The sequence below is a fragment of the Balaenoptera borealis genome (genome assembly GCF_965194805.1).
Source record: "Balaenoptera borealis genome assembly, chromosome: X".
Taxonomy (NCBI): domain Eukaryota; kingdom Metazoa; phylum Chordata; class Mammalia; order Artiodactyla; family Balaenopteridae; genus Balaenoptera; species Balaenoptera borealis.
In genome coordinates this window covers 99241681-99257505 of record NC_138881.1, presented here as the reverse complement: position 1 = coordinate 99257505, position 15825 = coordinate 99241681, and the positions used below count along the sequence as shown (strand labels likewise).

The 15825-nt window shown below is 37.1% G+C and overlaps 1 protein-coding gene across 1 annotated transcript in view; it reads right to left on the bottom strand.

The window, feature by feature from the left end:
* The window catches only part of WDR44 (WD repeat domain 44), an 82535-nt gene that overhangs the window by 65774 nt on the left and 936 nt on the right, over positions 1 to 15825 (bottom strand). The gene's annotated exons all lie outside the window — the stretch shown is intronic.

Below are 15825 nucleotides of genomic sequence, written 5' to 3'. Positions count from 1 at the left end.
AAGGAGAACATGCAGAAGAGATTGGAGGGATGGAATGGGCACACATCCAAGGAAAAGTATAAAAACCTATAAGAACAGTATCAGAAAGACAGGTGCTAAAAATGTGTGAGGATTTAAAAAAATACCAGAGACAGAGTTTTTCATTATTTTAATTTATATTCAGAACAACAAAAAGAAACTGCAGTCTGCCTATATGTGGATGAATAATATAAAGTAAAAGCCTGCATCAATTCTTTTTTTTTCCAATTAAGATTACTGATTACTGATTAAGATTACCAGAAAGGGAAAAACAAATTATAGAATGAGGAAATTGAATCCCAGAGCATTCAAGGAGATAAAAGTACCTAGTTACTGTAAATGATTTCAGTTCTCCTGTCCCAAATTATATCCCAGCATACTCTGAGAATTTATAGAGTTCAATCTCTAAAACCTCTGAAGAATCAGAGAGATGGAAGAGGATGTTAAGGAAAACTCTGGTAGTCAACACTGGGAAGTAGGTAGATGCTACAAACTATAAACAGATTCACTTGATGTCAATGTCAAGCAAAATTCTTAAACACATTGTGAAACGGTTTAAGGGCCCTAGGCGTGGGGAAGAGATACTCATTTACGAGTCAGCAAGCACTCACAGAAAGCCAAACATGCAAGATTAACCTAATATCCTTTTTTGATAGGGTTACTGGCCTAGAATATAAAGGGAATACTGTACACACACAAAAAATCTGGATTTAAGCACTAAATTTTATAATTCTCTCATGATATCCTTTTAGACAACAAAGAGATGTAGGCTAGAATACACTTAGGTGGGTTTGTAACTGGCTGAACATTACTCAAGGTGTGATTAACGGATCAATGAAAAACCATAAGGAAATATTAAATAATTTTTATTGCACTCTATCCTACTTGATGTTCTGTCCCACTTGACATTCGAATGTCTTGAATGAGGAAACTGATGGTATATCTACCAAATTTACAGTTGGCACAAAGTTGGAGGGATAGGGAATATACTGGCTGACAGTATCCAAAAATATTTCAACACGTTAGAAGGATGGGCCAAATCTTAACAGAATGTAATGTAATAGGGATAAATGTAAAATGCATGACTGGGGAGATATGACTTAACAACAAATCATGTGAAAACATTTAGGTATTTTTGTTGATTGCTCAGACAGAGTAAAGGCTGTGTGATATGACTACTGAAAGAGCTACTGTGATCTTAGGCTGAATTAACAGAACTATTATGTCCAGGGCAAGGGGAGTGGTAAATTCTACGCTACTTCCCACTGATAGATAAGCGCACGCTTTAGAATATCGTGTATCATTGGGATATCACATTTTAAAAGAAACACTGAAAAAACAGAACATATCCAAAAGACAGAAACCAATTTAGTAAATGTTCCAGAAACTGAGTAGAATGATATAAAGAACTAAGGATGGCTAACCCAGAGAAGAGAGAAATGAATGCCTCTTTACCTTTTGGATTTTGGATTTATTTTGGAAAGTACAAGCAGTGAAACTTTGCATATAGGCTAATATTCTTACTGAAGCCTATGTTTTAATTTAACTTTTAAACTGTTATTCTATATTTGATATGTGCAAGAGTATAATGTAGCATAGACATGTAATTATGAAGCACAACAAATAAAATGAACTGTGACTCACGAGGTCACCTGAGAATGAGAACAGCATCAAGACCAGGGCAGCTACTGTCTGCCCTATTCTGCTGCCTTTGCCTTAGAGGGAACCACTAGCCCAGATTTGGCTTATTGTTCCCTTACTTTATTTTTAAAATGCCATGTATCTCTAAACAATATATTGTTAAGTTTTGTTATTTCTGAGCTGTGTTTTCAGGAATGCACTTACAAAGAAAAAAAGAGTTGGACTCTTAAAATTAACATTGCACTCAAAAATCTCGGTATTCCCGTCAGTGTAAAGGCGACCCTTGTCACTGCATACTCAGTTGTATTTAAGTCTCACAACTGTGCCCATATCTACTAGTCTTTTGCTTCTCCCCCACCTAGGGTTGCCAGATTTAGCGATGATAAATATAGGCTGCTCAGTTAAATTCCAATTTCAGATAAACAACAAATCTATTTTTAGTATGTTTATCTGAAATTGGGATTTAACTGGGAGTCCTGTATTTTATCTGGCAACTCTACCCTACCCCTAAAATAATTAGGTGGACAACTAATTCTATGATCTGTTCGTGTGTGATAAAGGGACAAAGTGGGAGGAATTGTATGGCCAATGTCATTGTATAAATATTAATCTAAGTATTCAACAGCATTCACCGACTGGGGAAAAAAATTGCACATGTGTGAATTTAGTCAAAGCTTTTCCAGACAATGCATTCAGTGGATATGCCCAAATGCAAATACTGTATATATGCTATTATGTACATTTTTCAAAAACACTCAGTGAAACAGAGCAGTAAGGTTTATTAACAGCTTCATTATTTTGGCTTAGATTGAACCCCTCAAAAAAACAAAACCAAGATGGCTACTGTAACAAACTGATAAATCTCTAGATATGTAAACTGACTTATAACCATTATTTATAAAGATATTTATATCATTTGTCTTCATGTTAAAAATGAAGTTAACCTATATAGGTCAAATAAAGATCAATAGCCAACTTTCTGGATAAATATCAATTAAAATTATGTTGTCATTAAAAATGGATTCGGTTACTGTATTTACAAAGTCATTTTAGGACACTTCACTTTATAAAAGGGATATCAGAAATATTTCAGATATGTTATTTCTTTTTCAATCAAAAAAACTGATGAGCTTTCTACAATATGAGGTAGAACTTGCTTTTCAATTGTCTCAACATCCTCCCACAACCTGAAGCACTAATGGCTCCTCAATTTGAATGGCAGTCAATACAAGTGTGTATTAAGAACCCGTACAGATTAGATTCCCCAAATAGAAGCCAGTTGCATTCCCTTGCCTGTCTTACTGCAAAACCCACATTTTGAAATCAGGTATAAACACGGCTGACTACTGTAATAGTCTAACTTGGTTTTTCAGAGCTTCAGCGAGTGGTTTCTCTCCAGGCAATCATTGAATCACCTTTTCCATCTTCATCACTCATGCACTATGGCTTTAGGGTAATCAGTGCTTAAGTCTACTTTAAAAAAGAACACTGAATTTCTGTAGTTTCAAAGAGTCAGATCCCATAAGCCATCCTACCTCTAGTTTCTCACCCTTTAGCTATAGACAGATCCTTCTGTCTTTTGGGTTTGGTGTTTCTCTTACCTCTTACCTGAGGGTTATCTGAAAAACAAACACACAAACAAACACAACCTGTAAGCCTTCTGAGAACAGGGCGGAAGGAATGTGCAGACTAAACCTACATTTGCCACCTGCTTCATAGTCAACTAAACAACTAGGAACTCAAAGACCCACTACACAAAATATAACAGTGATCTCACATTTAACATTTTCATTTCCAGACTACTCATTATACTGGGTGAAAAGAATATACCAAAACAATTGGGCAACACACAGAAAAATGGACTAACAAGGTCTTCTTTTTTTGTCAGTAAGAGGACTCACTTTTTATTTTAGGTTCTGAGGAAAAAAAGGTGGTTGGCTCTGAAGAAGCCTCTTGTCAGGTTGCAAAATTCCTGACAGACTCCTAAGGAGGTAAAAAAGAGTAATGACATGGAAGGAGGAAGTATAGAGTGAGTCAGCTGGAATAAAGCTGGTGGCTTGGCAATCATCTTTCTTATAGAAGGTGACTACCAAGGGCTTAACAGAGAATTGTCCTATAGCTTGATTTTGTTTTTATCCACCTCTTTTTGCCTTTGCCATCAGGAAACTATAAAAGTAAGATAAGCTTAAGCAGTACATCAACGAACTGAATCAAGCAGAGCAAAGAACAGCTTGCCTGTACAAAGGTTTGGGATTCTAAGGTCCTTGAGGTGAACAGGAGGCGAGCGCAGATAAGGCCTTAGCTAGTCATTAAAATAAGCAGGTAATTAAAGAGTGTTGATTTCTAAAGCCCAGCAAACTGAAATAGGAAGATCTGATGGCAAACTAAGACCAACACAAAACTGCTAAGTCTAAACTAGTAATCAGAAAGGTTCTGGTGCTCACAAAACACTGACATGAAGATTTCTTCCCCCACTTAGGCCAGGCAGGAAAACAACAAAAACAAAGCAAAAATCAAAAACAGAACCAAACCTCAGGTTGAAGAAAAATTAAGAACAGTTCAAATTTAGAGAATAAGATACCGTTTTATTTTTTAAATCTTGTTCCAAGTGCATAATTTTTAAAAATTTGGTATGTAGCATCGTTCATTGGAATTAAAATGTATATACTGATGCGTATACATCATTAATGAATGTATTTATTAATTAGTTACATTGTTATGGCAAGTTTTACTAGATTACATGCTAAGCATAAAACCCCCCATAGAAGGGGGTTTCCCTTGATACATGGCAATACTGGTTTATTAACAAGATTAACAATAAATGGAGAATATAGTTATGACAGTTATCTAATAGGGAATTAACTGAATCCTCAACATGTGAATTACTACTTTTATTATCCTTTGAAAGACCATTTTAGGTTTTAAATACTATGAAAGCCAAGAAGCAGAATATGTCTAAAATACCTAATGACTATTTTACCATTGATATTAATAGAAATAGATAGAGAGAAAATTTGGCACAATGGCTCTATGTTTTCTGAATATAGGTTTTGTGGCAACATTTTTAAGTTATCTATAATGAAATCAAAGGAAACTTTATAATGAAATATAATTCTAGTCATATAGAAATTACAAATTTAAAGTAGAACTTAAGCAGCTTTATCTTGTCTAAAATGACAAGCTGATTTTTCAAAGCTGATTTATGTAATTCATGTAGTTTTACGCCATATTCCTGAAAGAATAGCTTGATAATCTATTTATTGACAAAATAAACAGAAAAATATATCAGCTCCCTGGGCCTACTCAAGAATTCTAAACTAAAAACATTCTACCCTGCACGTTTACAACCATTCAATAAATACCCACATTCAAGCAATAACTCCAGGGTAGGGCAGCTATATCACAATGTCCCAATTTGTCAAAGTGGGTTAGATGAAAGTCACATCTATTAATGATTTAAAATAATTTCTAGTAAAATCGCAACAGAAACAGATAACTAAATTTATGACTGTCTGGAAAAGTCAATACTAATGCAATTATGCTAAATCACTTTGTAACTTACTTTTTAAAAAGTAAACAAGATGTTGGGCTACAGGCCACTTTACAGAAGCTTTATCAAGTTAATGTGCTAATATGATTTTGTAAGTTACCTAAAACATCCAATGGTGTACTAATCTATTTTTTAAATTTTATTTATTTATTTTTGGCTGCGTTGGATCTTTGCTGCTGCCTGTGGACTCTCTCTAGTTGTGGCGAGCGGGGGCTACTCTTCGTTGTGGTGCGCGGGCTTCTCATTGAGGTGGCTTCTCTTGATGTGGAGCACGGGCTCTAGGCACGCGGGCTTCAGTAGTTGCAGCACACGGGCCCTCTACAGGATTCAGCAGTCGCAGCGTGTGGGCTCAGTAGTTGTGGCGCCTGCGCTGGCTTCAGTAGTTGTGACGCCTGCGCCGGCTTCAGTAGTTGTGGCTCAGGGGCTCTAGAGGGCAGGCTCAGTAGTTGTGGTGCACGGGCTTAGCTGCTCCACGGCATGTGGGATCTTTCCCGACCAGGGATTGAACCCGTGTCCCATGCGTAGGCAGGTAGGTTCTTAACCACTGCGCCACCAAGGAAGAACCTGTCACAACTCCCCTTTTTAAAAAATTTAAATAAATCAATTCTATTATCAATGAACTGATTATTCAGACTTTGAGATTCTTTGCTTTTCTCCTTTTGAGTTCACTACTTATCACCAAAGATGGGCAGAGGAACAAAAATTCAAACTAAACCATTTATTTGGTTTTTTAAATTACAGAAAAAAAATTACTGTTATCTCTGATAAAAGGTTTGATGGGGGGCTTCCCTGGTGGCGCAGTGGTTGAGACTCTGCCTGCCAATGCAGGGGACACGGGTTCGATCCCTGGTCTGGGAAGATCCCACATGCCACGGAGCAACTGGGCCCGTGAGCCACAATTACTGAGCCTGCGCGTCTGGAGCCTGTGCTCCGCAACAAGAGAGGCCGCGATGGTGAGAGGCCCGCGCACCGCGATGAAGAGTGGTCCCCACTTGCCGCAACTAGAGAAAGCCCTCGCACAGAAACGAAGACTCAATACAGTCATAAATAAATAAATTAATTAATTAATTAATTAATTTAAAAAAAAAGGTTTGATGGGAAAGGAAGTTGTAAACTAATGACTGAACTGAGGTTTTGGTGTAACTGGTAACATTTAATTATTCATGTTCTCCCTCAATATCATGAATAATAGAAAATTGGACATATTTCAGTAATCAAGCACTTTAGGTTATAAATTCTACTTCTATGCTTTATGTATCTGAATTTCTACTTCTGCATTCTTTAACATGTATTAAAAACTTCATAAATATTCTAGAAAAATCTTAAATTACCCAGAATGCTTACCTACATAAAACAATCTGTAGGCCAAGTTTATTATTAAAGAGATTATTCATCCTTATTTACATCTTAAATAGTAATTACTGAGAATGTAATTTTTCTAATTAGCTACTAGGAATGTATTTTTCCCATTAATTTGATAGCCAAAAGAGGTCTGATTAGCTGGAAAATATTAAAAACTACCACATGCATTCATTGTGACTGCTAGAAAATACCTTTGAAGGGGAAGGGGAAAAAAATAAAGAAACATTGTGTTTCCAATTAGTGGCTTGTAGCCAAAAATATGAATCAGAGTTATACAGCAAAAAAAAAAAAAAGGAAAAAAAATGTGGCGTAACTAAACAACTGACAACAATCCACAAAACAATTACAGAAAAAAAAAATCTGTGCTCAAGACTTTTTGATGAGGCACAGAAGCCCAAATCAGCAGTGTCTCACATCTTGAGGGGTTTTCCCTTAGGAACAAAGAACATACCCTTTGAAATGCAGTTAGCAGTGTCTGGGATTCCAGCTCTTTCAGTAGCAAGGTCATTTTCTGACCTAGCTACCGTACCATAATCAATTCTGTCAAAGCTTAAAAAGAAAAGCATAAAAAATACTGCTTTTTGTTGTTTTCAACATACCCAAATGGCAGGAGAGTCAGCCTCATCATTCTAATAATTCACATTTAAAATATAACATCGAAAAATGTTTATAGTTTAGAAAAGTAAAGTGGGAGGAACCTAATGTTTTACATCTCCATTCAAAACCATCACCTAATTACCACAAATTAGTGAAATTCCACTTTTGCTGGCTGACCCCCATTTATGCTGAGCTGTTTTTTTATTTGCAAAATTAGCATAATAACTGCCCTATGCAGCTCACAAAAATTGTCCTATCTTACAGACTTGCAGGATAAATCAGAAGAGATAATGTAAATAAAAGTACTTTGAAAATGAATGCCCAACATTAATTGAGAGTATGGCATTACCATTCTTTGCATGTTTAACAACATGCAGTACTATAATATTTCTTTCTTATTGGGAATACATTCATTCCTGGAAAAAAGAAAGTTGGTAACAAGGAATTGATAAGATTGCAGGATAACTGGCAACACCTCCCAAGGCTTCACTGTTAATATTTACTGAGTACAGGATGTCCCCAAGTTATAAAGGTCCCATAAATCCAAACCACTGTCCTTGCCTCAGCCCCCTCCATTTCTTCCCTTCACTCTTACAGGAACTGTATAGGGATGGGGGAAGGGAGTGAAGATTTGAGAGAACCAGGAAGTTCAAAAGTAGAAGAAATTGTGAAGAGAAGTGGAACACCATAGAGCATCCTATCGCCACCTAAACCTTTTGTAGCTGCTACACATCAACTGCAGACATCTCCTCTCTACGCTGGGAAGTAAGGCAAAGGTTAAAAGTCAACAACCAGGAGCTATGACCTGGGATAAAAATAAGCATAGTAAAGTTCACTTAAAGGAAAAAAGACTGATCTCAGTCATTAGCCTTAATCTCTAAAGCCAATCCAATAAAGATAAAATACCAATTGCAAAATATTGACAAACCCACTCACTTTCACTCACAAAGGTACTAGTTTTATCAAACTACCTATTCATTCCGCTCACCTATCTTCTGCTAATCCAGTGACCTACCCCACCTGTGACACTAACCAATCCCACTTACCAATGCATCCGCTATATCCAATTTAACCTCCCACTTACCAATGCATCCGCGATATCCAATTTAACCAATCTTTCCCTTATTCCTTCCCAAAGACCCACCCATTCATTATATTTCATCCATCACTGTTCCTTCTCAGTTGTAAGGAACAGCAAGTTATTATGCTGGGGAATCTCTGTACTAATGTCCTTGAGGTAAGCTAGGAAGGAGAAAGCTGGGGGTGAATGAGGTGGAATTGGGGTCGGGAGGAAACCTTCAAACCACCTGCCATTTGGGTAGATAGGTATATTTTAAAATAATGATTTTTTTTTAAAACCACACAAATTGTTAATAGTACTGCTAATAACTAGAAAGATAATTTCCTCAGTCTCCCAATTTAAATAAAGACTTGCAGGAACAAATTTAAAAGAGGACTATGGATATTAAGTTCATCCATGGCTAGTCTTTCCAGTTCGAGAGCAATACCAGAAAGAACACTCCTACCTCTTCTCTTGAGCCTACTTAGTAACCAGGATGCCTGCTTCTGAGAAAGTGGGTTTGAATACAGCTCTATATTCTATTTATTGGTCCTCTAGAGAGCTTGACCTGTGGTTCATAAGAATGCCCATGGTTCAATGAGTCTGTACTGGAATAGTTTATTACAATTAGTAGTGAGTGGTCAAGTAGGTTTTAAACAAGTATGGCTTGCTCTGTACAGGCTGCCTACTGGAAAACATTGTTAAAGTTTTCTGTCAGTAGTTTCCAAAACTTTTATGCTTCATCCTTGGCCCTTTTTGAAAAAAATTTTATCCTCCCCTCCCCCTTCTTTTTAAAAATTTTAAGGATTAGGATCCTGTGGATAAAGTAAAACCTTTTCTGCTCTTAAGCCTATTTATGCAATGAAAATAAAGTTCTCCTTGGGGCATCATCAGAATTTGGTAACCAGAGTTCTGAATAGGATAAACTAACATTAAAATGAAACCATTCGAATATGATTTAAATAAAAATTCAAGCCAGGAAATTTTAATTTAATCATTTCACAAACTTACAAGCTTACTACATAATATTCTAATTCAGAAAGACAAACACTTTTTGAAAAGTACACACAATATCTTAAGAGAATTCTACTTTGATATTTATTATTTTTTAAATGCTTAACCAAACGTGGTTTCATTTTTTATGTCTTTTAAGACTTCTATAAATCAATTTACAAATATGTAAGAACTATCCTTGCCCGAACCATGTGCTCCAGCTCGAGGTTTGGTAAAACAAAACAGACTGAGTTCCTGGGGAAACATGGCATAAAATGCAGAGAGCGGTTCCAATATCTTCTTGCCTGCCTTTTAGACTAGGATAGCCAACATAGCCCAACACGCATCTCTCCAGCCGCCCCCGCCAGGAGGCATCAGCAGCACTCCCCAAGAGAATGTCCTGTGGTGATAGAACATTCTAGGTCTGTGCTGCCCAAAGCAGTAGCTGTAACAATTACTTATGTTATAGTTGTGTACAGAACGGATACCAATATTGGCTAAATCACTAAAAGATTAACCACCTCAGTTAAACTGAGAGATTAATTATGCATATTTAGAAGTTATTACTATACCATACAATATTAACAAGCACGAGCACCAAAAACAAACATTAACACTAACTACCAGTTTATATATCCTAAATATTTCTTCAACATCCTTATTTTTAGCAAAACAAACATATTTATAAATTAAAACTATTTTAGTTGTTTGAATTCTGAGGTTTTTAAGAGAGAAAAAAATAGGACATAATAAAGACCCATACAACTATGCAGTCTTTACCTTTCTTTTCCCGTTTATTCAAAGGCTGCAAAAGAAAGATAACCTTTCCTATTAAATTTCTAAACTGTTTTCTCAAATTAGAATGAAGGGTCCAAACATTCTTTCTACAACCTACAGAAATCATTTTTGTTAGAGGCCAGATTATTTATTTGGTAGTTGCTGATGAATCAAGGTACTTTTAAGTCACTTCACATTTGCATATATTTCTTAAATGGTCACTCTTGATCTTGAAGTTTATTCTAGCTGATATGACAAATGGATGGCCACTGGATGCCAGTGATGTAATGCATTCAATCTTCAAGACAATGACTAACAATGGAACTGAGAAAATTAGTATGAGAAAAATGTTACCTAAACATGTTCCTGTTAAATTCTGTATGTTTAAAATGTTTGGAGACAAAAAGGTTCTGTGGACTTAAAACCGACTGACACTAATGGAATGCCAAGCTGTAAACTGCCAGACAGCTGCGGCTGGTAATAAAATGCTAAGACCTGAAGAGCTTTAGCAGAACCTGATTATATGGTAATCCTAGTATCTGAGAAGGCAAAAGAGCTAGAAGAATAACTGATAGGTTGGTTGCTATAGTAACCAAGATAAATTTGTATACTGACTGGGGAAAAACATTGGGGTTGCCATCAGGTATGAGGCCCACATTATGTCTTATGTGCTTTTTCCACAATCTTGAATCATGAGATGACAGACTAACACAAAGACTGCTCAGTTTGAAATAAGAGAATAGATAAGGTTCTGCTCTGAAGAGTAAGGAAAGCACCCAATTAAAGGTTTAGCTTGTTAGCAGAATAATATCGGACAGCTAGGGCAGAATAAACCTTGTGAAAGTTTGTAGAAATTAGCTTAGCTCTGGGTAGAAAACAAATGTAGGTTAATTATCAATTCAGGTTAAATACCTACAATTTTTATTACTTTAAATTTTGTTTGAGGTAATTCTTATAGGCTATTAATCTCGTACAGAAAGGGTTAATTCACTGTGTAGGCATGTACCTAAAACAATGCTAAATAGTATGATTTGTCTGGTCTCAGTTACGCATGCCCCAGAAGCAGCCTTAGAACCTGGTCTCTCTATCTTGGCTGCTGGGGCTACCTTCACCACCTACTCCATCTCCATCACCTCCTCCACCACCACCACCACCACTCCTTTCCTCCATACCCCAGGAAGTAATTACCAGAATTGCAGGCAGAGTGTGAGGAAGAAACAAACAGCCTCTTCAAGGTGCTTGCCCGGCAAATTCACCTGACTTTGTCAAAATCAAAACAATGAACCAAAGAGAACACATGGATTGTCATGTAATGTAAAGGTTACACAAGTCTCAAATATCAACAATTAGAAGTTATTTTTTGTTCTGCAGGATCACCACTGAATGGTCAACATCCTAAAACTATCTAGGTTTTTAACATTTTTAAAGATCAAATTTTATCTACCCTATTCTATGAAGTAGGTTATCATAAGAACAGAATAAAGTTTTCAGTTTACAGGAGTTTGTACAGATTCAAATTGAGCCCCCAAATTGCAGTACTGATTTGGACTGTCCCACCTCAATGGGTCACCAAACTGACAGTTTGAGGCCACTAAATTTAGAGCTTGAATTTACTAATTAATATGCAGAAGGTTTTTCCCCCACTTCTACATGATGCTACATGGGTGTGATAAAACAGCATATGTAAATATATTTCTATCATCCACAAAGCCAATAGCAATCAAATATAATCCATGATTAAATACAATTTATGCTTAAATGCCAACCCATGAACAGCCATTTTTAAGGACTCTTTCCTTAAGTAACCCATAGCACACAAATACCTTTTTAATTGAAACTTGTATCAATTTTCAATTCAGAGAGAAATGTTTCTGATGCCTAAGTGAGAAGCTGAGTTTTCAACAAAGGCAGCTATGCAAGTTTTTATTTTTCAGACCAAACAATTATTTGGGGCAGTATGATCTCAGTTCTCATAACTTAAAAATCAAGATTTTGTCATTACTCCAATCTAAAATAATATACTGTGACTCCAGGGAGATCAGCTCGGTGCTTTGTGACCACCTAGAGGGGTGGGATAGGGAGGGTGGGAGGGAGGGAGACGCAAGAGGGAAGAGATATGGGGATATATGTATATGTATAGCTGATTCACTTTGTTATAAAGCAGAAACTAACACACCATTGTAAAGCAATTATACTCCAATAAAGATGTTAAAATAAATAAATAAAAAAAATAATATACTGTGACTGACACTAACAAAACAAAACAAATAACCATCCCTGTTCTTAGATTAGCTATTCTGTCACCGTTTTTCATCCTGACTTGGAGAAAATTAGTGGACAAAAGTTAGGATCCTAGAACAGTCCATGTTCTCTGACAGCAAGGCATGAAAGAAACAGAATCATGGTAGATAGCAGTTGACCATCTTAGGAGTCCCGCTAACAGGGTAAGTGCCAGAAACCTGCAGCAGGGATACCTGGCAACACTTTCCCTCCTTCTGCAGACAAGGCATCACGGTATAAATGAAGAATCAGGAGACCTGGGTTCTAGTTCTGAGTTTGCCACTAATCAGCGATGTGTCACTTCCCCTGTCTGAGCCTAGGTTTCTCTTTCAGTTAAATGGAAGGGCTGGGCTAAATAATCTCCTGTCCCTTCCTACTCTAAAAATGTTACCGTTCTATCCTTCCTTCCAAGGCCTTACAAATATTTTGGTTGCCAACACAAAAATAAAGAATGCTCAAAATGTCACATTTAATTTTATAACATGTTCTCAGTGCCAGCCTTTAGTATGTGTATGTATAATCCACACAAATTAGCAGGAACATTCATTTCATATATAATTTACCCAGTAAATATTTAATTTCAAATCTACGGGTCTTGAATCATGTACCAAATACCATCCAGTCTGTTAAACTCTCCTCGAATTAAAGATGAGGAAATGAAATGACTCATAGTCCAGGGCTTTTTTCTACTATACCAAACTTCCTCCTCCCTTTCCTGCTTTATCAAAAGACAGCACTATAGCAGAAAAGAACTCTAGACTGTGAAACTGATCGGATTACAGTCCTAACTTTGCCATTAGTTTGCTGTGGCACTTTGGACAAGTCACTTGCCTTTTTCCAGGCTTTGGCTTTCACAACATTTTACATGAAGGAGTTTAACTAGACGTCCCTTCCAACTGTAACATGCTATGATCTTATAACATTCCTATCTGACAAAACAAGATACACATTCTTGAAAGGGAAAGTGGGAATTTCTAGCCAAGAGAACTGAAAAGTTTGTGCTGCTAGTTTTAAATATATGCATCAGTTCAATTTAGCAAGTCGGTCCTAAAGCATTTTACTCCAGCATCTCTTGGAGGAGGTTACCCTGTATAAACACACACACACACGTGCACACACACACACACACACACACACACACAGCACACACTCAGTATGGGGCAGCTATGATGTACTAGAAAAAATACTGGAGTAGGAGTCCGAAGAACCGGTTTCAAATCCCAGCTGTCACTTATAAGCTGTGTCTCCTAGGCCAATTCATTAATCTCTCTGAGCCTAAGGTTCCTCATTAAAACGGAGTTAAGAATAAGGAAACCTGACTTAAAACACCAATCAAAATAAAGCATTATAACTGATGTACACTGCAAAGCTGTACAAGTGGAGATGATCTGCCACTGTGTTATAGTAGGGTGCATTCGAATCAAGCCTTTCTATAAACAACTGGGCTTATTTTTAACTTATTAAATTTGCTTTCAAAGAGTAGAATAACAAAGCTGAACACACACTGGCGGGGGAAAAGAAGAAATAAATCAATTTTAGGAAATGGATTGTTTATCTGGATTCTGCTGATTAACAAAACATGAGATAACTCTCAACAGTCTACTCAGTTTACTACAATTTGGTGAAATGGTCTGTGTACTCTAGAACGCGCAATGCAAGGAACATTTCTTAAAGTGCCCAAACTCAGTCCGTTAACCTCTTAGAGTTTGTATGGTGTGCGCTACTCCAAGTGTATCTCAAGGGAGAGAGGATATTTCTAATGACCAGATATCTAGTGATACCACGTGTTTCCACAAATCAAGATTTCTCACTGCATTGCTAGGTTGTTAGTTACCCAGCCAAGTCTCACAGTACCTTATGCAAAACGACAAAAACTGTCACAAAGGACAGAGGAAATGCTAATGATGCCAACCTTGTGCAGTCCTCCCAGTACTGCTAGTTCTTTTCAGATGCAATTCTCCAGATGAGTCTAATTCTCTTCCAAATCCCCTCACTAACGCAGGATGGAGCTGTAAAATTCACAGGCTAACAGTAGTTTTATCCACAGAGCTCAACACTCTCAATATATGGGCAGGTTAGAGTTAAAATCAGAAGGCTGGGTCCCAAGAGACGTTTTTACTTTTCACCTAGCATATCAAAGGATCAAAGTGCTTGAGAAACTATATTATCCCATGAGGGAAGAAGTGACTCTATCAATTCTATCAAAATGACTCATTCGGTTTGGATATGTTAAATAACCCCAAGTTCTGCATACTTCCTCCCAAAGTAAGCACTGTGTGAAGTTAAATTTGCTAATTCCAAGAAAGGAAGGAGAAGGGAATGAACACTGCAGTTCTTTCTCTGTGCCAGGTACTGGACTACTAGGCAGTTTACACAGGTCCTGATGTAGCTGTCCTTCAAAGTTAAATTTGTTATATTCATTGAAAAGGAACCATATTCACATAGCTCTAAATTGATTAAATCATATATGTCGACGGTTATTTCCCTTCCCCCTCCACACACACACACACACACACACACACACACACACACACACACACACACACACACACACACACACACCAACTAAAGGATTAGGTCTCTTATTTAACCTGAATTGACAGTTCATTACTTTAAAGGGAATACCACAAAGACAAAATTTAATTTCAGGGGGCTCCAATGTACTTGGAAATCCAAGTGAATTTTCTATCCTCTGACATCTAGCTATGAACTTGTTTCATATACTGAACTTGAAGGAGATTCAATGCCATTTCAAGACTGGCCATTGCAGCCCCCAAATCCCATAACAGTGATTTGAAGGTTGGTGGAAACACTCATCAGCGATCTACCAACGTAGAAATTTCTCTCTGATTTTGTTGCTGTAACTTTTGGGGTATATATTATATATAATACATATTAGGTTTTAGAACGACTTCTAGAATGTACAGATAACATTATTTGTATTAAGATATTTCTTCCACGGGTAAGCTTGCAAACTGAAGGCAGCTGACTCCTGGAACCATATTAGTGACTTACATTAACATACAAATTTTACCGATTTTCAAGTTCTTATAGCATGAAAATGTATTTCACTGCCTCTAGTTCCACACAAGCCCAGTAGAAGAGTTCGGTGAAATCGCTTTAAACATATTCCAACTTTGAAAAGTGGAGGAGTGGGTAAGTAGAAGTCCCAGGCAAGCGAAGCATTCCAACTACCCTACTTCCTACTCAGAATCTCCCGTATTAATCACCACTAAAACATCTTGCAGAATTAGATAAAGAGCACAAAGCTGTGGCTCTCCTTCTAACCACAGATTACTCAGCACTTGTTTGTATCTCTGTAGTCGGTTGTGCACATTTATGTCCGGCTACCCTTTTAAGACCGCATTCTCCCTAATGGCAAAGGACCTTGTCTTCGATTTCCTTTGCCTCACAGCAAGGTGCTATTTTAATAAAACACTGTGGATCTAGAGTACATCAGCTAGAGGACTTTCCTAAGTAAACACCCAATCTTCCCCCCCACCCCGCGCTCCGCTCCTTTTCTTTCTGTGCAACGAAGAAGGCAAAT